Source organism: Daphnia pulicaria, chromosome 3 (assembly GCF_021234035.1).
Source record: "Daphnia pulicaria isolate SC F1-1A chromosome 3, SC_F0-13Bv2, whole genome shotgun sequence".
NCBI classification, from domain to species: domain Eukaryota; kingdom Metazoa; phylum Arthropoda; class Branchiopoda; order Diplostraca; family Daphniidae; genus Daphnia; species Daphnia pulicaria.
In genome coordinates, this window is record NC_060915.1 from 1,137,975 (window position 1) to 1,159,423 (window position 21,449).

Below are 21,449 nucleotides of genomic sequence, written 5' to 3' on the forward strand. Positions count from 1 at the left end.
TAGATCAAAAATATCAATGGCATAGAGATAGGTTCAATTCATCTATAGGAATGATTCTGGATAAATTTCATTGCGAGTTTTTCAAAGTTTATCGCGCTTTTTTATTCGCGATGGTTACGAGTCCAAATTCAATGAAAAAACATTTCTATCACTTTGAAGTGATTTTCTATTCATCCATTGGGACTGGGAGGGTAAATTTTCATTTTTGAATGTCAACGGTCATATCACGTAGAACGCACCTGGTCTCGTCAGCTCCCAGAAGTTAAGTTACGTCGAGTCCCGTTAGTACTTGGAAGGGTGACCGCTTGGGAATACGGGATGTCGTTGGCGATGAACAGTTTGTTTTCAATAACAAACTTCTTGAAATTTTTTTTCAATCACGATGGTTACCAGTCCAAATTCTTAGATAAAAAATTTCAATGGCATAGAGATAGGTTCAATTCATCTATTTGAATGATTCTGGATAAATTTCATTGCGAGTTTTTCAAAGTTTATCGCGCTTTTTTATTCGCGATGGTTACGAGTCCAAATTCAATGAACAAACATTTCTATCACTTTGAAGTGATTTTCTATTCATCCATTGGGACTGGGAGGGTAAATTTTCATTTTTGAATGTCAACGGCCATATCACGTAGAACGCACCTGGTTTCGTCAGCTCCCAGAAGTTAAGTTACGTCGAGTCCCGTTAGTACTTGGAAGGGTGACCGCTTGGGAATACGGGATGTCGTTGGCGATGAACAGTTTGTTTTCAATAACAAACTTCTTGAAATTTTTTTTCAATCACGATAATTACCAGTCCAAATTCGTAGATAAAAAATTTCAATGCCTTAGAGATAGGTTAAATTCATCTATAAGAATGATTCTGGATCAATTCCATTGAGAGTTTTTCAAAGTTTATCGCGTTTTTTAATCGCGATGGTTACCAGTCCAAATTCGTAGATCAAAAATATCAATGGCATAGAGATAGGTTCAATTCATCTATAGGAATGATTCTGGATAAATTTCATTGCGAGTTTTTCAAAGTTTATCGCGCTTTTTTATTCGCGATGGTTACGAGTCCAAATTCAATGAAAAAACATTTCTATCACTTTGAAGTGATTTTCTATTCATCCATTGGGACTGGGAGGGTAAATTTTCATTTTTGAATGTCAACGGCCATATCACGTAGAACGCACCTGGTCTCGTCAGCTCCCAGAAGTTAAGTTACGTCGAGTCCCGTTAGTACTTGGAAGGGTGACCGCTTGGGAATACGGGATGTCGTTGGCGATGAACAGTTTGTTTTCAATAACAAACTTCTTGAAATTTTTTTTCAATCACGATGGTTACCAGTCCAAATTCTTAGATAAAAAATTTCAATGGCATAGAGATAGGTTCAATTCATCTATTTGAATGATTCTGGATAAATTTCATTGCGAGTTTTTCAAAGTTTATCGCGCTTTTTTATTCGCGATGGTTACGAGTCCAAATTCAATGAACAAACATTTCTATCACTTTGAAGTGATTTTCTATTCATCCATTGGGACTGGGAGGGTAAATTTTCATTTTTGAATGTCAACGGCCATATCACGTAGAACGCACCTGGTCTCGTCAGCTCCCAGAAGTTAAGTTACGTCGAGTCCCGTTAGTACTTGGAAGGGTGACCGCTTGGGAATACGGGATGTCGTTGGCGATGAACAGTTTGTTTTCAATAACAAACTTCTTGAAATTTTTTTTCAATCACGATAATTACCAGTCCAAATTCGTAGATAAAAAATTTCAATGCCTTAGAGATAGGTTAAATTCATCTATAAGAATGATTCTGGATCAATTCCATTGAGAGTTTTTCAAAGTTTATCGCGTTTTTTAATCGCGATGGTTACCAGTCCAAATTCGTAGATCAAAAATATCAATGGCATAGAGATAGGTTCAATTCATCTATAGGAATGATTCTGGATAAATTTCATTGCGAGTTTTTCAAAGTTTATCGCGCTTTTTTATTCGCGATGGTTACGAGTCCAAATTCAATGAAAAAACATTTCTATCACTTTGAAGTGATTTTCTATTCATCCATTGGGACTGGGAGGGTAAATTTTCATTTTTGAATGTCAACGGCCATATCACGTAGAACGCACCTGGTCTCGTCAGCTCCCAGAAGTTAAGTTACGTCGAGTCCCGTTAGTACTTGGAAGGGTGACCGCTTGGGAATACGGGATGTCGTTGGCGATGAACAGTTTGTTTTCAATAACAAACTTCTTGAAATTTTTTTTCAATCACGATGGTTACCAGTCGAAATTCTTAGATAAAAAATTTCAATGGCATAGAGATAGGTTCAATTCATCTATTTGAATGATTCTGGATAAATTTCATTGCGAGTTTTTCAAAGTTTATCGCGCTTTTTTATTCGCGATGGTTACGAGTCCAAATTCAATGAACAAACATTTCTATCACTTTGAAGTGATTTTCTATTCATCCATTGGGACTGGGAGGGTAAATTTTCATTTTTGAATGTCAACGGCCATATCACGTAGAACGCACCTGGTCTCGTCAGCTCCCAGAAGTTAAGTTACGTCGAGTCCCGTTAGTACTTGGAAGGGTGACCGCTTGGGAATACGGGATGTCGTTGGCGATGAACAGTTTGTTTTCAATAACAAACTTCTTGAAATTTTTTTTCAATCACGATGGTTACCAGTCCAAATTCTTAGATAAAAAATTTCAATGGCATAGAGATAGGTTCAATTCATCTATAAGAATGATTCTGGATCAATTCCATTGAGAGTTTTTCAAAGTTTATCGCGTTTTTTAATCGCGATGGTTACCAGTCCAAATTCGTAGATCAAAAATATCAATGGCATAGAGATAGGTTCAATTCATCTATAGGAATGATTCTGGATAAATTTCATTGCGAGTTTTTCAAAGTTTATCGCGCTTTTTTATTCGCGATGGTTACGAGTCCAAATTCAATGAACAAACATTTCTATCACTTTGAAGTGATTTTCTATTCATCCATTGGGACTGGGAGGGTAAATTTTCATTTTTGAATGTCAACGGCCATATCACGTAGAACGCACCTGGTTTCGTCAGCTCCCAGAAGTTAAGTTACGTCGAGTCCCGTTAGTACTTGGAAGGGTGACCGCTTGGGAATACGGGATGTCGTTGGCGATGAACAGTTTGTTTTCAATAACAAACTTCTTGAAATTTTTTTTCAATCACGATAATTACCAGTCCAAATTCGTAGGTAAAAAATTTCAATGCCTTAGAGATAGGTTCAATTCATCTATAAGAATGATTCTGGATCAATTCCATTGAGAGTTTTTCAAAGTTTATCGCGTTTTTTAATCGCGATGGTTACCAGTCCAAATTCGTAGATCAAAAATATCAATGGCATAGAGATAGGTTCAATTCATCTATAGGAATGATTCTGGATAAATTTCATTGCGAGTTTTTCAAAGTTTATCGCGCTTTTTTATTCGCGATGGTTACGAGTCCAAATTCAATGAAAAAACATTTCTATCACTTTGAAGTGATTTTCTATTCATCCATTGGGACTGGGAGGGTAAATTTTCATTTTTGAATGTCAACGGCCATATCACGTAGAACGCACCTGGTCTCGTCAGCTCCCAGAAGTTAATTTACGTCGAGTCCCGTTAGTACTTGGAAGGGTGACCGCTTGGGAATACGGGATGTCGTTGGCGATGAACAGTTTGTTTTCAATAACAAACTTCTTGAAATTTTTTTTCAATCACGATGGTTACCAGTCCAAATTCTTAGATAAAAAATTTCAATGGCATAGAGATAGGTTCAATTCATCTATTTGAATGATTCTGGATAAATTTCATTGCGAGTTTTTCAAAGTTTATCGCGCTTTTTTATTCGCGATGGTTACGAGTCCAAATTCAATGAACAAACATTTCTATCACTTTGAAGTGATTTTCTATTCATCCATTGGAACTGGGAGGGTAAATTTTCATTTTTGAATGTCAACGGCCATATCACGTAGAACGCACCTGGTCTCGTCAGCTCCCAGAAGTTAAGTTACGTCGAGTCCCGTTAGTACTTGGAAGGGTGACCGCTTGGGAATACGGGATGTCGTTGGCGATGAACAGTTTGTTTTCAATAACAAACTTCTTGAAATTTTTTTTCAATCACGATAATTACCAGTCCAAATTCGTAGATAAAAAATTTCAATGCCTTAGAGATAGGTTCAATTCATCTATAAGAATGATTCTGGATCAATTCCATTGAGAGTTTTTCAAAGTTTATCGCGTTTTTTAATCACGATGGTTACCAGTCCAAATTCGTAGATCAAAAATATCAATGGCATAGAGATAGGTTCAATTCATCTATAGGAATGATTCTGGATAAATTTCATTGCGAGTTTTTCAAAGTTTATCGCGCTTTTTTATTCGCGATGGTTACGAGTCCAAATTCAATGAAAAAACATTTCTATCACTTTGAAGTGATTTTCTATTCATCCATTGGGACTGGGAGGGTAAATTTTCATTTTTGAATGTCAACGGCCATATCACGTAGAACGCACCTGGTCTCGTCAGCTCCCAGAAGTTAAGTTACGTCGATTCCCGTTAGTACTTGGAAGGGTGACCGCTTGGGAATACGGGATGTCGTTGGCGATGAACAGTTTGTTTTCAATAACAAACTTCTTGAAATTTTTTTTCAATCACGATGGTTACCAGTCCAAATTCTTAGATAAAAAATTTCAATGGCATAGAGATAGGTTCAATTCATCTATTTGAATGATTCTGGATAAATTTCATTGCGAGTTTTTCAAAGTTTATCGCGCTTTTTTATTCGCGATGGTTACGAGTCCAAATTCAATGAACAAACATTTATATCACTTTGAAGTGATTTTCTATTCATCCATTGGGACTGGGAGGGTAAATTTTCATTTTTGAATGTCAACGGCCATATCACGTAGAACGCACCTGGTTTCGTCAGCTCCCAGAAGTTAAGTTACGTCGAGTCCCGTTAGTACTTGGAAGGGTGACCGCTTGGGAATACGGGATGTCGTTGGCGATGAACAGTTTGTTTTCAATAACAAACTTCTTGAAATTTTTTTTCAATCACGATAATTACCAGTCCAAATTCGTAGATAAAAAATTTCAATGCCTTAGAGATAGGTTAAATTCATCTATAAGAATGATTCTGGATCAATTCCATTGAGAGTTTTTCAAAGTTTATCGCGTTTTTTAATCGCGATGGTTACCAGTCCAAATTCGTAGATCAAAAATATCAATGGCATAGAGATAGGTTCAATTCATCTATAGGAATGATTCTGGATAAATTTCATTGCGAGTTTTTCAAAGTTTATCGCGCTTTTTTATTCGCGATGGTTACGAGTCCAAATTCAATGAAAAAACATTTCTATCACTTTGAAGTGATTTTCTATTCATCCATTGGGACTGGGAGGGTAAATTTTCATTTTTGAATGTCAACGGCCATATCACGTAGAACGCACCTGGTCTCGTCAGCTCCCAGAAGTTAAGTTACGTCGAGTCCCGTTAGTACTTGGAAGGGTGACCGCTTGGGAATACGGGATGTCGTTGGCGATGAACAGTTTGTTTTCAATAACAAACTTCTTGAAATTTTTTTTCAATCACGATGGTTACCAGTCCAAATTCTTAGATAAAAAATTTCAATGGCATAGAGATAGGTTCAATTCATCTATTTGAATGATTCTGGATAAATTTCATTGCGAGTTTTTCAAAGTTTATCGCGCTTTTTTATTCGCGATGGTTACGAGTCCAAATTCAATGAACAAACATTTCTATCACTTTGAAGTGATTTTCTATTCATCCATTGGGACTGGGAGGGTAAATTTTCATTTTTGAATGTCAACGGCCATATCACGTAGAACGCACCTGGTCTCGTCAGCTCCCAGAAGTTAAGTTACGTCGAGTCCCGTTAGTACTTGGAAGGGTGACCGCTTGGGAATACGGGATGTCGTTGGCGATGAACAGTTTGTTTTCAATAACAAACTTCTTGAAATTTTTTTTCAATCACGATAATTACCAGTCCAAATTCGTAGATAAAAAATTTCAATGCCTTAGAGATAGGTTAAATTCATCTATAAGAATGATTCTGGATCAATTCCATTGAGAGTTTTTCAAAGTTTATCGCGTTTTTAAATCGCGATGGTTACCAGTCCAAATTCGTAGATCAAAAATATCAATGGCATAGAGATAGGTTCAATTCATCTATAGGAATGATTCTGGATAAATTTCATTGCGAGTTTTTCAAAGTTTATCGCGCTTTTTTATTCGCGATGGTTACGAGTCCAAATTCAATGAAAAAACATTTCTATCACTTTGAAGTGATTTTCTATTCATCCATTGGGACTGGGAGGGTAAATTTTCATTTTTGAATGTCAACGGCCATATCACGTAGAACGCACCTGGTCTCGTCAGCTCCCAGAAGTTAAGTTACGTCGAGTCCCGTTAGTACTTGGAAGGGTGACCGCTTGGGAATACGGGATGTCGTTGGCGATGAACAGTTTGTTTTCAATAACAAACTTCTTGAAATTTTTTTTCAATCACGATGGTTACCAGTCGAAATTCTTAGATAAAAAATTTCAATGGCATAGAGATAGGTTCAATTCATCTATTTGAATGATTCTGGATAAATTTCATTGCGAGTTTTTCAAAGTTTATCGCGCTTTTTTATTCGCGATGGTTACGAGTCCAAATTCAATGAACAAACATTTCTATCACTTTGAAGTGATTTTCTATTCATCCATTGGGACTGGGAGGGTAAATTTTCATATTTGAATGTCAACGGCCATATCACGTAGAACGCACCTGGTCTCGTCAGCTCCCAGAAGTTAAGTTACGTCGAGTCCCGTTAGTACTTGGAAGGGTGACCGCTTGGGAATACGGGATGTCGTTGGCGATGAACAGTTTGTTTTCAATAACAAACTTCTTGAAATTTTTTTTCAATCACGATGGTTACCAGTCCAAATTCTTAGATAAAAAATTTCAATGGCATAGAGATAGGTTCAATTCATCTATTTGAATGATTCTGGATAAATTTCATTGCGAGTTTTTCAAAGTTTATCGCGCTTTTTTATTCGCGATGGTTACGAGTCCAAATTCAATGAACAAACATTTCTATCACTTTGAAGTGATTTTCTATTCATCCATTGGGACTGGGAGGGTAAATTTTCATTTTTGAATGTCAACGGCCATATCACGTAGAACGCACCTGGTCTTGTCAGCTCCCAGAAGTTAAGTTACGTCGAGTCCCGTTAGTACTTGAAAGGGTGACCGCTTGGGAATACGGGATGTCGTTGGCGATGAACAGTTTGTTTAAAATAAAAAAACTTCCTGAAATTTGTTTTCAATCACGATGGTTACCAGTCCAAATTCGTAGATAAAAAATTTCAATGCCTTAGAGATAGGTTCAATTCATCTATAAGAATGATTCTGGATCAATTCCATTGAGAGTTTTTCAAAGTTTATCGCGCTTTTTTATTCGCGATGGTTACGAGTCCAAATTCAATGAACAAACATTTCTATCACTTTGAAGTGATTTTCTATTCATCCATTGGGACTGGGAGGGTAATTTTTCATTTTTGAATGTCAACGGCCATATCACGTAGAACGCACCTGGTCTCGTCAGCTCCCAGAAGTTAATTTACGTCGAGTCCCGTTAGTACTTGGAAGGGTGACCGCTTGGGAATACGGGATGTCGTTGGCGATGAATAGTTTGTTTTCAATAACAAATTTCTTGAAATTTTTTTTTCAATCACGATGGTAACCAGTCCAAATTCGTAGATAAAACATTTCAAAGCCATAGAGATAGGTTCAATTCATCTATAAGAATGATTCTGGATCAATTCCATTGAGAGTTTTTCAAAGTTTATCGCGTTTTTTAATCGCGATGGTTACCAGTCCAAATTCGTAGATCAAAAATATCAATGGCATAGAGATAGGTTCAATTCATCTATAGGAATGATTCTGGATAAATTTCATTGCGAGTTTTTCAAAGTTTATCGCGCTTTTTTATTCGCGATGGTTACGAGTCCAAATTCAATGAACAAACATTTCTATCACTTTGAAGTGATTTTCTATTCATCCATTGGGACTGGGAGGGTAAATTTTCATTTTTGAATGTCAACGGCCATATCACGTAGAACGCACCTGGTTTCGTCAGCTCCCAGAAGTTAAGTTACGTCGAGTCCCGTTAGTACTTGGAAGGGTGACCGCTTGGGAATACGGGATGTCGTTGGCGATGAACAGTTTGTTTTCAATAACAAACTTCTTGAAATTTTTTTTCAATCACGATAATTACCAGTCCAAATTCGTAGATAAAAAATTTCAATGCCTTAGGGATAGGTTCAATTCATCTATAAGAATGATTCTGGATCAATTCCATTGAGAGTTTTTCAAAGTTTATCGCGTTTTTTAATCGCGATGGTTACCAGTCCAAATTCGTAGATCAAAAATATCAATGGCATAGAGATAGGTTCAATTCATCTATAGGAATGATTCTGGATAAATTTCATTGCGAGTTTTTCAAAGTTTATCGCGCTTTTTTATTCGCGATGGTTACGAGTCCAAATTCAATGAAAAAACATTTCTATCACTTTGAAGTGATTTTCTATTCATCCATTGGGACTGGGAGGGTAAATTTTCATTTTTGAATGTCAACGGCCATATCACGTAGAACGCACCTGGTTTCGTCAGCTCCCAGAAGTTAAGTTACGTCGAGTCCCGTTAGTACTTGGAAGGGTGACCGCTTGGGAATACGGGATGTCGTTGGCGATGAACAGTTTGTTTTCAATAACAAACTTCTTGAAATTTTTTTTCAATCACGATAATTACCAGTCCAAATTCGTAGATAAAAAATTTCAATGCCTTAGAGATAGGTTCAATTCATCTATAAGAATGATTCTGGATCAATTCCATTGAGAGTTTTTCAAAGTTTATCGCGTTTTTTAATCGCGATGGTTACCAGTCCAAATTCGTAGATCAAAAATATCAATGGCATAGAGATAGGTTCAATTCATCTATAGGAATGATTCTGGATAAATTTCATTGCGAGTTTTTCAAAGTTTATCGCGCTTTTTTATTCGCGATGGTTACGAGTCCAAATTCAATGAACAAACATTTCTATCACTTTGAAGTGATTTTCTATTCATCCATTGGGACTGGGAGGGTAAATTTTCATTGTTGAATGTCAACGGCCATATCACGTAGAACGCACCTGGTCTTGTCAGCTCCCAGAAGTTAAGTTACGTCGAGTCCCGTTAGTACTTGAAAGGGTGACCGCTTGGGAATACGGGATGTCGTTGGCGATGAACAGTTTGTTTTCAATAACAAACTTCCTGAAATTTTTTTTCAATCACGATGGTTACCAGTCCAAATTCGTAGATAAAAAATTTCAATGCCTTAGAGATAGGTTCAATTCATCTATAAGAATGATTCTGGATCAATTCCATTGAGAGTTTTTCAAAGTTTATCGCGCTTTTTTATTCGCGATGGTTACGAGTCCAAATTCAATGAACAAACATTTCTATCACTTTGAAGTGATTTTCTATTCATCCATTGGGACTGGGAGGGTAATTTTTCATTTTTGAATGTCAACGGCCATATCACGTAGAACGCACCTGGTCTCGTCAGCTCCCAGAAGTTAATTTACGTCGAGTCCCGTTAGTACTTGGAAGGGTGACCGCTTGGGAATACGGGATGTCGTTGGCGATGAATAGTTTGTTTTCAATAACAAATTTCTTGAAATTTTTTTTTCAATCACGATGGTAACCAGTCCAAATTCGTAGATAAAACATTTCAAAGCCATAGAGATAGGTTCAATTCATCTATAAGAATGATTCTGGATCAATTCCATTGAGAGTTTTTCAAAGTTTATCGCGTTTTTTAATCGCGATGGTTACCAGTCCAAATTCGTAGATCAAAAATATCAATGGCATAGAGATAGGTTCAATTCATCTATAGGAATGATTCTGGATAAATTTCATTGCGAGTTTTTCAAAGTTTATCGCGCTTTTTTATTCGCGATGGTTACGAGTCCAAATTCAATGAACAAACATTTCTATCACTTTGAAGTGATTTTCTATTCATCCATTGGGACTGGGAGGGTAAATTTTCATTTTTGAATGTCAACGGCCATATCACGTAGAACGCACCTGGTTTCGTCAGCTCCCAGAAGTTAAGTTACGTCGAGTCCCGTTAGTACTTGGAAGGGTGACCGCTTGGGAATACGGGATGTCGTTGGCGATGAACAGTTTGTTTTCAATAACAAACTTCTTGAAATTTTTTTTCAATCACGATAATTACCAGTCCAAATTCGTAGATAAAAAATTTCAATGCCTTAGAGATAGGTTCAATTCATCTATAAGAATGATTCTGGATCAATTCCATTGAGAGTTTTTCAAAGTTTATCGCGTTTTTTAATCGCGATGGTTACCAGTCCAAATTCGTAGATCAAAAATATCAATGGCATAGAGATAGGTTCAATTCATCTATAGGAATGATTCTGGATAAATTTCATTGCGAGTTTTTCAAAGTTTATCGCGCTTTTTTATTCGCGATGGTTACGAGTCCAAATTCAATGAAAAAACATTTCTATCACTTTGAAGTGATTTTCTATTCATCCATTGGGACTGGGAGGGTAAATTTTCATTTTTGAATGTCAACGGCCATATCACGTAGAACGCACCTGGTTTCGTCAGCTCCCAGAAGTTAAGTTACGTCGAGTCCCGTTAGTACTTGGAAGGGTGACCGCTTGGGAATACGGGATGTCGTTGGCGATGAACAGTTTGTTTTCAATAACAAACTTCTTGAAATTTTTTTTCAATCACGATAATTACCAGTCCAAATTCGTAGATAAAAAATTTCAATGCCTTAGAGATAGGTTCAATTCATCTATAAGAATGATTCTGGATCAATTCCATTGAGAGTTTTTCAAAGTTTATCGCGTTTTTTAATCGCGATGGTTACCAGTCCAAATTCGTAGATCAAAAATATCAATGGCATAGAGATAGGTTCAATTCATCTATAGGAATGATTCTGGATAAATTTCATTGCGAGTTTTTCAAAGTTTATCGCGCTTTTTTATTCGCGATGGTTACGAGTCCAAATTCAATGAACAAACATTTCTATCACTTTGAAGTGATTTTCTATTCATCCATTGGGACTGGGAGGGTAAATTTTCATTTTTGAATGTCAACGGCCATATCACGTAGAACGCACCTGGTTTCGTCAGCTCCCAGAAGTTAAGTTACGTCGAGTCCCGTTAGTACTTGGAAGGGTGACCGCTTGGGAATACGGGATGTCGTTGGCGATGAACAGTTTGTTTTCAATAACAAACTTCTTGAAATTTTTTTTCAATCACGATAATTACCAGTCCAAATTCGTAGATAAAAAATTTCAATGCCTTAGAGATAGGTTCAATTCATCTATAAGAATGATTCTGGATCAATTCCATTGAGAGTTTTTCAAAGTTTATCGCGTTTTTTAATCGCGATGGTTACCAGTCCAAATTCGTAGATCAAAAATATCAATGGCATAGAGATAGGTTCAATTCATCTATAGGAATGATTCTGGATAAATTTCATTGCGAGTTTTTCAAAGTTTATCGCGCTTTTTTATTCGCGATGGTTACGAGTCCAAATTCAATGAAAAAACATTTCTATCACTTTGAAGTGATTTTCTATTCATCCATTGGGACTGGGAGGGTAAATTTTCATTTTTGAATGTCAACGGCCATATCACGTAGAACGCACCTGGTTTCGTCAGCTCCCAGAAGTTAAGTTACGTCGAGTCCCGTTAGTACTTGGAAGGGTGACCGCTTGGGAATACGGGATGTCGTTGGCGATGAACAGTTTGTTTTCAATAACAAACTTCTTGAAATTTTTTTTCAATCACGATAATTACCAGTCCAAATTCGTAGATAAAAAATTTCAATGCCTTAGAGATAGGTTCAATTCATCTATAAGAATGATTCTGGATCAATTCCATTGAGAGTTTTTCAAAGTTTATCGCGTTTTTTAATCGCGATGGTTACCAGTCCAAATTCGTAGATCAAAAATATCAATGGCATAGAGATAGGTTCAATTCATCTATAGGAATGATTCTGGATAAATTTCATTGCGAGTTTTTCAAAGTTTATCGCGCTTTTTTATTCGCGATGGTTACGAGTCCAAATTCAATGAACAAACATTTCTATCACTTTGAAGTGATTTTCTATTCATCCATTGGGACTGGGAGGGTAAATTTTCATTGTTGAATGTCAACGGCCATATCACGTAGAACGCACCTGGTCTTGTCAGCTCCCAGAAGTTAAGTTACGTCGAGTCCCGTTAGTACTTGAAAGGGTGACCGCTTGGGAATACGGGATGTCGTTGGCGATGAACAGTTTGTTTTCAATAACAAACTTCCTGAAATTTTTTTTCAATCACGATGGTTACCAGTCCAAATTCGTAGATAAAAAATTTCAATGCCTTAGAGATAGGTTCAATTCATCTATAAGAATGATTCTGGATCAATTCCATTGAGAGTTTTTCAAAGTTTATCGCGCTTTTTTATTCGCGATGGTTACGAGTCCAAATTCAATGAACAAACATTTCTATCACTTTGAAGTGATTTTCTATTCATCCATTGGGACTGGGAGGGTAATTTTTCATTTTTGAATGTCAACGGCCATATCACGTAGAACGCACCTGGTCTCGTCAGCTCCCAGAAGTTAATTTACGTCGAGTCCCGTTAGTACTTGGAAGGGTGACCGCTTGGGAATACGGGATGTCGTTGGCGATGAATAGTTTGTTTTCAATAACAAATTTCTTGAAATTTTTTTTTCAATCACGATGGTAACCAGTCCAAATTCGTAGATAAAACATTTCAAAGCCATAGAGATAGGTTCAATTCATCTATAAGAATGATTCTGGATCAATTCCATTGAGAGTTTTTCAAAGTTTATCGCGTTTTTTAATCGCGATGGTTACCAGTCCAAATTCGTAGATCAAAAATATCAATGGCATAGAGATAGGTTCAATTCATCTATAGGAATGATTCTGGATAAATTTCATTGCGAGTTTTTCAAAGTTTATCGCGCTTTTTTATTCGCGATGGTTACGAGTCCAAATTCAATGAACAAACATTTCTATCACTTTGAAGTGATTTTCTATTCATCCATTGGGACTGGGAGGGTAAATTTTCATTTTTGAATGTCAACGGCCATATCACGTAGAACGCACCTGGTTTCGTCAGCTCCCAGAAGTTAAGTTACGTCGAGTCCCGTTAGTACTTGGAAGGGTGACCGCTTGGGAATACGGGATGTCGTTGGCGATGAACAGTTTGTTTTCAATAACAAACTTCTTGAAATTTTTTTTCAATCACGATAATTACCAGTCCAAATTCGTAGATAAAAAATTTCAATGCCTTAGAGATAGGTTCAATTCATCTATAAGAATGATTCTGGATCAATTCCATTGAGAGTTTTTCAAAGTTTATCGCGTTTTTTAATCGCGATGGTTACCAGTCCAAATTCTTAGATAAAAAATTTCAATGCCTTAGAGATAGGTTCAATTCATCTATAAGAATGATTCTGGATCAATTCCATTGAGAGTTTTTCAAAGTTTATCGCGCTTTTTTATTCGCGATGGTTACGAGTCCAAATTCAATGAACAAACATTTCTATCACTTTGAAGTGATTTTCTATTCATCCATTGGGACTGGGAGGGTAATTTTTCATTTTTGAATGTCAACGGCCATATCACGTAGAACGCACCTGGTCTCGTCAGCTCCCAGAAGTTAATTTACGTCGAGTCCCGTTAGTACTTGGAAGGGTGACCGCTTGGGAATACGGGATGTCGTTGGCGATGAATAGTTTGTTTTCAATAACAAATTTCTTGAAATTTTTTTTTCAATCACGATGGTAACCAGTCCAAATTCGTAGATAAAACATTTCAAAGCCATAGAGATAGGTTCAATTCATCTATAAGAATGATTCTGGATCAATTCCATTGAGAGTTTTTCAAAGTTTATCGCGTTTTTTAATCGCGATGGTTACCAGTCCAAATTCGTAGATCAAAAATATCAATGGCATAGAGATAGGTTCAATTCATCTATAGGAATGATTCTGGATAAATTTCATTGCGAGTTTTTCAAAGTTTATCGCGCTTTTTTATTCGCGATGGTTACGAGTCCAAATTCAATGAACAAACATTTCTATCACTTTGAAGTGATTTTCTATTCATCCATTGGGACTGGGAGGGTAAATTTTCATTTTTGAATGTCAACGGCCATATCACGTAGAACGCACCTGGTTTCGTCAGCTCCCAGAAGTTAAGTTACGTCGAGTCCCGTTAGTACTTGGAAGGGTGACCGCTTGGGAATACGGGATGTCGTTGGCGATGAACAGTTTGTTTTCAATAACAAACTTCTTGAAATGTTTTTTCAATCACGATAATTACCAGTCCAAATTCGTAGATAAAAAATTTCAATGCCTTAGAGATAGGTTAAATTCATCTATAAGAATGATTCTGGATCAATTCCATTGAGAGTTTTTCAAAGTTTATCGCGTTTTTTAATCGCGATGGTTACCAGTCCAAATTCGTAGATCAAAAATATCAATGGCATAGAGATAGGTTCAATTCATCTATAGGAATGATTCTGGATAAATTTCATTGCGAGTTTTTCAAAGTTTATCGCGCTTTTTTATTCGCGATGGTTACGAGTCCAAATTCAATGAAAAAACATTTCTATCACTTTGAAGTGATTTTCTATTCATCCATTGGGACTGGGAGGGTAAATTTTCATTTTTGAATGTCAACGGCCATATCACGTAGAACGCACCTGGTCTCGTCAGCTCCCAGAAGTTAAGTTACGTCGAGTCCCGTTAGTACTTGGAAGGGTGACCGCTTGGGAATACGGGATGTCGTTGGCGATGAACAGTTTGTTTTCAATAACAAACTTCTTGAAATTTTTTTTCAATCACGATGGTTACCAGTCCAAATTCTTAGATAAAAAATTTCAATGGCATAGAGATAGGTTCAATTCATCTATTTGAATGATTCTGGATAAATTTCATTGCGAGTTTTTCAAAGTTTATCGCGCTTTTTTATTCGCGATGGTTACGAGTCCAAATTCAATGAACAAACATTTCTATCACTTTGAAGTGATTTTCTATTCATCCATTGGGACTGGGAGGGTAAATTTTCATTTTTGAATGTCAACGGCCATATCACGTAGAACGCACCTGGTCTCGTCAGCTCCCAGAAGTTAAGTTACGTCGAGTCCCGTTAGTACTTGGAAGGGTGACCGCTTGGGAATACGGGATGTCGTTGGCGATGAACAGTTTGTTTTCAATAACAAACTTCTTGAAATTTTTTTTCAATCACGATAATTACCAGTCCAAATTCGTAGATAAAAAATTTCAATGCCTTAGAGATAGGTTAAATTCATCTATAAGAATGATTCTGGATCAATTCCATTGAGAGTTTTTCAAAGTTTATCGCGTTTTTTAATCGCGATGGTTACCAGTCCAAATTCGTAGATCAAAAATATCAATGGCATAGAGATAGGTTCAATTCATCTATAGGAATGATTCTGGATAAATTTCATTGCGAGTTTTTCAAAGTTTATCGCGCTTTTTTATTCGCGATGGTTACGAGTCCAAATTCAATGAAAAAACATTTCTATCACTTTGAAGTGATTTTCTATTCATCCATTGGGACTGGGAGGGTAAATTTTCATTTTTGAATGTCAACGGCCATATCACGTAGAACGCACCTGGTCTCGTCAGCTCCCAGAAGTTAAGTTACGTCGAGTCCCGTTAGTACTTGGAAGGGTGACCGCTTGGGAATACGGGATGTCGTTGGCGATGAACAGTTTGTTTTCAATAACAAACTTCTTGAAATTTTTTTTCAATCACGATGGTTACCAGTCGAAATTCTTAGATAAAAAATTTCAATGGCATAGAGATAGGTTCAATTCATCTATTTGAATGATTCTGGATAAATTTCATTGCGAGTTTTTCAAAGTTTATCGCGCTTTTTTATTCGCGATGGTTACGAGTCCAAATTCAATGAACAAACATTTCTATCACTTTGAAGTGATTTTCTATTCATCCATTGGGACTGGGAGGGTAAATTTTCATTTTTGAATGTCAACGGCCATATCACGTAGAACGCACCTGGTCTCGTCAGCTCCCAGAAGTTAAGTTACGTCGAGTCCCGTTAGTACTTGGAAGGGTGACCGCTTGGGAATACGGGATGTCGTTGGCGATGAACAGTTTGTTTTCAATAACAAACTTCTTGAAATTTTTTTTCAATCACGATGGTTACCAGTCCAAATTCTTAGATAAAAAATTTCAATGGCATAGAGATAGGTTCAATTCATCTATTTGAATGATTCTGGATAAATTTCATTGCGAGTTTTTCAAAGTTTATCGCGCTTTTTTATTCGCGATGGTTACGAGTCCAAATTCAATGAACAAACATTTCTATCACTTTGAAGTGATTTTCTATTCATCCATTGGGACTGGGAGGGTAAATTTTCATTTTTGAATGTCAACGGCCATATCACGTAGAACGCACCTGGTCTTGTCAGCTCCCAGAAGTTAAGTTACGTCGAGTCCCGTTAGTACTTGAAAGGGTGACCGCTTGGGAATACGGGATGTCGTTGGCGATGAACAGTTTGTTTAAAATAAAAAAACTTCCTGAAATTTGTTTTCAATCACGATGGTTACCAGTCCAAATTCGTAGATAAAAAATTTCAATGCCTTAGAGATAGGTTCAATTCATCTATAAGAATGATTCTGGATCAATTCCATTGAGAGTTTTTCAAAGTTTATCGCGCTTTTTTATTCGCGATGGTTACGAGTCCAAATTCAATGAACAAACATTTCTATCACTTTGAAGTGATTTTCTATTCATCCATTGGGACTGGGAGGGTAATTTTTCATTTTTGAATGTCAACGGCCATATCACGTAGAACGCACCTGGTCTCGTCAGCTCCCAGAAGTTAATTTACGTCGAGTCCCGTTAGTACTTGGAAGGGTGACCGCTTGGGAATACGGGATGTCGTTGGCGATGAATAGTTTGTTTTCAATAACAAATTTCTTGAAATTTTTTTTTCAATCACGATGGTAACCAGTCCAAATTCGTAGATAAAACATTTCAAAGCCATAGAGATAGGTTCAATTCATCTATAAGAATGATTCTGGATCAATTCCATTGAGAGTTTTTCAAAGTTTATCGCGTTTTTTAATCGCGATGGTTACCAGTCCAAATTCGTAGATCAAAAATATCAATGGCATAGAGATAGGTTCAATTCATCTATAGGAATGATTCTGGATAAATTTCATTGCGAGTTTTTCAAAGTTTATCGCGCTTTTTTATTCGCGATGGTTACGAGTCCAAATTCAATGAACAAACATTTCTATCACTTTGAAGTGATTTTCTATTCATCCATTGGGACTGGGAGGGTAAATTTTCATTTTTGAATGTCAACGGCCATATCACGTAGAACGCACCTGGTTTCGTCAGCTCCCAGAAGTTAAGTTACGTCGAGTCCCGTTAGTACTTGGAAGGGTGACCGCTTGGGAATACGGGATGTCGTTGGCGATGAACAGTTTGTTTTCAATAACAAACTTCTTGAAATTTTTTTTCAATCACGATAATTACCAGTCCAAATTCGTAGATAAAAAATTTCAATGCCTTAGAGATAGGTTCAATTCATCTATAAGAATGATTCTGGATCAATTCCATTGAGAGTTTTTCAAAGTTTATCGCGTTTTTTAATCGCGATGGTTACCAGTCCAAATTCGTAGATCAAAAATATCAATGGCATAGAGATAGGTTCAATTCATCTATAGGAATGATTCTGGATAAATTTCATTGCGAGTTTTTCAAAGTTTATCGCGCTTTTTTATTCGCGATGGTTACGAGTCCAAATTCAATGAAAAAACATTTCTATCACTTTGAAGTGATTTTCTATTCATCCATTGGGACTGGGAGGGTAAATTTTCATTTTTGAATGTCAACGGCCATATCACGTAGAACGCACCTGGTTTCGTCAGCTCCCAGAAGTTAAGTTACGTCGAGTCCCGTTAGTACTTGGAAGGGTGACCGCTTGGGAATACGGGATGTCGTTGGCGATGAACAGTTTGTTTTCAATAACAAACTTCTTGAAATTTTTTTTCAATCACGATAATTACCAGTCCAAATTCGTAGATAAAAAATTTCAATGCCTTAGAGATAGGTTCAATTCATCTATAAGAATGATTCTGGATCAATTCCATTGAGAGTTTTTCAAAGTTTATCGCGTTTTTTAATCGCGATGGTTACCAGTCCAAATTCGTAGATCAAAAATATCAATGGCATAGAGATAGGTTCAATTCATCTATAGGAATGATTCTGGATAAATTTCATTGCGAGTTTTTCAAAGTTTATCGCGCTTTTTTATTCGCGATGGTTACGAGTCCAAATTCAATGAAAAAACATTTCTATCACTTTGAAGTGATTTTCTATTCATCCATTGGGACTGGGAGGGTAAATTTTCATTTTTGAATGTCAACGGCCATATCACGTAGAACGCACCTGGTTTCGTCAGCTCCCAGAAGTTAAGTTACGTCGAGTCCCGTTAGTACTTGGAAGGGTGACCGCTTGGGAATACGGGATGTCGTTGGCGATGAACAGTTTGTTTTCAATAACAAACTTCTTGAAATTTTTTTTCAATCACGATAATTACCAGTCCAAATTCGTAGATAAAAAATTTCAATGCCTTAGAGATAGGTTCAATTCATCTATAAGAATGATTCTGGATCAATTCCATTGAGAGTTTTTCAAAGTTTATCGCGTTTTTTAATCGCGATGGTTACCAGTCCAAATTCGTAGATCAAAAATATCAATGGCATAGAGATAGGTTCAATTCATCTATAGGAATGATTCTGGATAAATTTCATTGCGAGTTTTTCAAAGTTTATCGCGCTTTTTTATTCGCGATGGTTACGAGTCCAAATTCAATGAACAAACATTTCTATCACTTTGAAGTGATTTTCTATTCATCCATTGGGACTGGGAGGGTAAATTTTCATTGTTGAATGTCAACGGCCATATCACGTAGAACGCACCTGGTCTTGTCAGCTCCCAGAAGTTAAGTTACGTCGAGTCCCGTTAGTACTTGAAAGGGTGACCGCTTGGGAATACGGGATGTCGTTGGCGATGAACAGTTTGTTTTCAATAACAAACTTCCTGAAATTTTTTTTCAATCACGATGGTTACCAGTCCAAATTCGTAGATAAAAAATTTCAATGCCTTAGAGATAGGTTCAATTCATCTATAAGAATGATTCTGGATCAATTCCATTGAGAGTTTTTCAAAGTTTATCGCGCTTTTTTATTCGCGATGGTTACGAGTCCAAATTCAATGAACAAACATTTCTATCACTTTGAAGTGATTTTCTATTCATCCATTGGGACTGGGAGGGTAATTTTTCATTTTTGAATGTCAACGGCCATATCACGTAGAACGCACCTGGTCTCGTCAGCTCCCAGAAGTTAATTTACGTCGAGTCCCGTTAGTACTTGGAAGGGTGACCGCTTGGGAATACGGGATGTCGTTGGCGATGAATAGTTTGTTTTCAATAACAAATTTCTTGAAATTTTTTTTTCAATCACGATGGTAACCAGTCCAAATTCGTAGATAAAACATTTCAAAGCCATAGAGATAGGTTCAATTCATCTATAAGAATGATTCTGGATCAATTCCATTGAGAGTTTTTCAAAGTTTATCGCGTTTTTTAATCGCGATGGTTACCAGTCCAAATTCGTAGATCAAAAATATCAATGGCATAGAGATAGGTTCAATTCATCTATAGGAATGATTCTGGATAAATTTCATTGCGAGTTTTTCAAAGTTTATCGCGCTTTTTTATTCGCGATGGTTACGAGTCCAAATTCAATGAACAAACATTTCTATCACTTTGAAGTGATTTTCTATTCATCCATTGGGACTGGGAGGGTAAATTTTCATTTTTGAATGTCAACGGCCATATCACGTAGAACGCACCTGGTTTCGTCAGCTCCCAGAAGTTAAGTTACGTCGAGTCCCGTTAGTACTTGGAAGGGTGACCGCTTGGGAATACGGGATGTCGTTGGCGATGAACAGTTTGTTTTCAATAACAAACTTCTTGAAATTTTTTTTCAATCACGATAATTACCAGTCCAAATTCGTAGATAAAAAATTTCAATGCCTTAGAGATAGGTTCAATTCATCTATAAGAATGATTCTGGATCAATTCCATTGAGAGTTTTTCAAAGTTTATCGCGTTTTTTAATCGCGATGGTTACCAGTCCAAATTCGTAGATAAAAAATTTCAATGCCTTAGAGATAGGTTCAATTCATCTATAAGAATGATTCTGGATCAATTCCATTGAGAGTTTTTCAAAGTTTATCGCGCTTTTTTATTCGCGATGGTTACGAGTCCAAATTCAATGAACAAACATTTCTATCACTTTGAAGTGATTTTCTATTCATCCATTGGGACTGGGAGGGTAATTTTTCATTTTTGAATGTCAACGGCCATATCACGTAGAACGCACCTGGTCTCGTCAGCTCCCAGAAGTTAATTTACGTCGAGTCCCGTTAGTACTTGGAAGGGTGACCGCTTGGGAATACGGGATGTCGTTGGCGATGAATAGTTTGTTTTCAATAACAAATTTCTTGAAATTTTTTTTTCAATCACGATGGTAACCAGTCCAAATTCGTAGATAAAACATTTCAAAGCCATAGAGATAGGTTCAATTCATCTATAAGAATGATTCTGGATCAATTCCATTGAGAGTTTTTCAAAGTTTATCGCGTTTTTTAATCGCGATGGTTACCAGTCCAAATTCGTAGATCAAAAATATCAATGGCATAGAGATAGGTTCAATTCATCTATAGGAATGATTCTGGATAAATTTCATTGCGAGTTTTTCAAAGTTTATCGCGCTTTTTTATTCGCGATGGTTACGAGTCCAAATTCAATGAACAAACATTTCTATCACTTTGAAGTGATTTTCTATTCATCCATTGGGACTGGGAGGGTAAATTTTCATTTTTGAATGTCAACGGCCATATCACGTAGAACGCACCTGGTTTCGTCAGCTCCCAGAAGTTAAGTTACGTCGAGTCCCGTTAGTACTTGGAAGGGTGACCGCTTGGGAATACGGGATGTCGTTGGCGATGAACAGTTTGTTTTCAATAACAAACTTCTTGAAATTTTTTTTCAATCACGATAATTACCAGTCCAAATTCGTAGATAAAAAATTTCAATGCCTTAGAGATAGGTTCAATTCATCTATAAGAATGATTCTGGATCAATTCCATTGAGAGTTTTTCAAAGTTTATCGCGTTTTTTAATCGCGATGGTTACCAGTCCAAATTCGTAGATCAAAAATATCAATGGCATAGAGATAGGTTCAATTCATCTATAGGAATGATTCTGGATAAATTT

General features: G+C 36.7%; 44 pseudogenes; all 44 read left to right on the plus strand.

Annotated features, from left to right (window-relative positions):
• Window positions 1–211: 211 nt before the first annotated feature.
• On the plus strand, window positions 212–330 carry LOC124333581 (annotated as a pseudogene).
• Window positions 331–614: 284 nt separating this feature from the next.
• Window positions 615–733, plus strand: LOC124334195 (annotated as a pseudogene).
• Window positions 734–1,147: 414 nt separating this feature from the next.
• Window positions 1,148–1,266, plus strand: LOC124331162 (annotated as a pseudogene).
• A 284-nt stretch (window positions 1,267–1,550) lies between these two features.
• Window positions 1,551–1,669, plus strand: LOC124331163 (annotated as a pseudogene).
• Window positions 1,670–2,083: 414 nt separating this feature from the next.
• Window positions 2,084–2,202, plus strand: LOC124331164 (annotated as a pseudogene).
• A 284-nt stretch (window positions 2,203–2,486) lies between these two features.
• On the plus strand, window positions 2,487–2,605 carry LOC124331165 (annotated as a pseudogene).
• Window positions 2,606–3,019: 414 nt separating this feature from the next.
• On the plus strand, window positions 3,020–3,138 carry LOC124334196 (annotated as a pseudogene).
• A 414-nt stretch (window positions 3,139–3,552) lies between these two features.
• LOC124334354 lies at window positions 3,553–3,671 on the plus strand (annotated as a pseudogene).
• Window positions 3,672–3,955: 284 nt separating this feature from the next.
• LOC124331167 lies at window positions 3,956–4,074 on the plus strand (annotated as a pseudogene).
• Window positions 4,075–4,488: 414 nt separating this feature from the next.
• On the plus strand, window positions 4,489–4,607 carry LOC124334943 (annotated as a pseudogene).
• A 284-nt stretch (window positions 4,608–4,891) lies between these two features.
• LOC124334197 lies at window positions 4,892–5,010 on the plus strand (annotated as a pseudogene).
• Window positions 5,011–5,424: 414 nt separating this feature from the next.
• LOC124331168 lies at window positions 5,425–5,543 on the plus strand (annotated as a pseudogene).
• A 284-nt stretch (window positions 5,544–5,827) lies between these two features.
• Window positions 5,828–5,946, plus strand: LOC124331169 (annotated as a pseudogene).
• Window positions 5,947–6,360: 414 nt separating this feature from the next.
• On the plus strand, window positions 6,361–6,479 carry LOC124331170 (annotated as a pseudogene).
• Window positions 6,480–6,763: 284 nt separating this feature from the next.
• LOC124331171 lies at window positions 6,764–6,882 on the plus strand (annotated as a pseudogene).
• Window positions 6,883–7,166: 284 nt separating this feature from the next.
• Window positions 7,167–7,285, plus strand: LOC124335614 (annotated as a pseudogene).
• A 285-nt stretch (window positions 7,286–7,570) lies between these two features.
• LOC124334355 lies at window positions 7,571–7,689 on the plus strand (annotated as a pseudogene).
• Window positions 7,690–8,104: 415 nt separating this feature from the next.
• On the plus strand, window positions 8,105–8,223 carry LOC124334198 (annotated as a pseudogene).
• A 414-nt stretch (window positions 8,224–8,637) lies between these two features.
• Window positions 8,638–8,756, plus strand: LOC124334199 (annotated as a pseudogene).
• A 414-nt stretch (window positions 8,757–9,170) lies between these two features.
• On the plus strand, window positions 9,171–9,289 carry LOC124335615 (annotated as a pseudogene).
• A 284-nt stretch (window positions 9,290–9,573) lies between these two features.
• On the plus strand, window positions 9,574–9,692 carry LOC124334356 (annotated as a pseudogene).
• Window positions 9,693–10,107: 415 nt separating this feature from the next.
• On the plus strand, window positions 10,108–10,226 carry LOC124334200 (annotated as a pseudogene).
• Window positions 10,227–10,640: 414 nt separating this feature from the next.
• LOC124334201 lies at window positions 10,641–10,759 on the plus strand (annotated as a pseudogene).
• Window positions 10,760–11,173: 414 nt separating this feature from the next.
• On the plus strand, window positions 11,174–11,292 carry LOC124334203 (annotated as a pseudogene).
• Window positions 11,293–11,706: 414 nt separating this feature from the next.
• On the plus strand, window positions 11,707–11,825 carry LOC124334204 (annotated as a pseudogene).
• Window positions 11,826–12,239: 414 nt separating this feature from the next.
• On the plus strand, window positions 12,240–12,358 carry LOC124335616 (annotated as a pseudogene).
• Window positions 12,359–12,642: 284 nt separating this feature from the next.
• LOC124334357 lies at window positions 12,643–12,761 on the plus strand (annotated as a pseudogene).
• A 415-nt stretch (window positions 12,762–13,176) lies between these two features.
• On the plus strand, window positions 13,177–13,295 carry LOC124334206 (annotated as a pseudogene).
• Window positions 13,296–13,709: 414 nt separating this feature from the next.
• Window positions 13,710–13,828, plus strand: LOC124334358 (annotated as a pseudogene).
• Window positions 13,829–14,243: 415 nt separating this feature from the next.
• LOC124334207 lies at window positions 14,244–14,362 on the plus strand (annotated as a pseudogene).
• A 414-nt stretch (window positions 14,363–14,776) lies between these two features.
• LOC124331172 lies at window positions 14,777–14,895 on the plus strand (annotated as a pseudogene).
• A 284-nt stretch (window positions 14,896–15,179) lies between these two features.
• Window positions 15,180–15,298, plus strand: LOC124331173 (annotated as a pseudogene).
• A 414-nt stretch (window positions 15,299–15,712) lies between these two features.
• On the plus strand, window positions 15,713–15,831 carry LOC124331174 (annotated as a pseudogene).
• Window positions 15,832–16,115: 284 nt separating this feature from the next.
• LOC124331175 lies at window positions 16,116–16,234 on the plus strand (annotated as a pseudogene).
• A 284-nt stretch (window positions 16,235–16,518) lies between these two features.
• On the plus strand, window positions 16,519–16,637 carry LOC124335617 (annotated as a pseudogene).
• A 285-nt stretch (window positions 16,638–16,922) lies between these two features.
• On the plus strand, window positions 16,923–17,041 carry LOC124334359 (annotated as a pseudogene).
• A 415-nt stretch (window positions 17,042–17,456) lies between these two features.
• Window positions 17,457–17,575, plus strand: LOC124334208 (annotated as a pseudogene).
• Window positions 17,576–17,989: 414 nt separating this feature from the next.
• On the plus strand, window positions 17,990–18,108 carry LOC124334209 (annotated as a pseudogene).
• Window positions 18,109–18,522: 414 nt separating this feature from the next.
• Window positions 18,523–18,641, plus strand: LOC124334210 (annotated as a pseudogene).
• Window positions 18,642–19,055: 414 nt separating this feature from the next.
• LOC124335618 lies at window positions 19,056–19,174 on the plus strand (annotated as a pseudogene).
• A 284-nt stretch (window positions 19,175–19,458) lies between these two features.
• On the plus strand, window positions 19,459–19,577 carry LOC124334360 (annotated as a pseudogene).
• Window positions 19,578–19,992: 415 nt separating this feature from the next.
• Window positions 19,993–20,111, plus strand: LOC124334211 (annotated as a pseudogene).
• A 414-nt stretch (window positions 20,112–20,525) lies between these two features.
• LOC124334362 lies at window positions 20,526–20,644 on the plus strand (annotated as a pseudogene).
• A 415-nt stretch (window positions 20,645–21,059) lies between these two features.
• LOC124334212 lies at window positions 21,060–21,178 on the plus strand (annotated as a pseudogene).
• The last annotated feature ends 271 nt before the right edge of the window (window positions 21,179–21,449 follow it).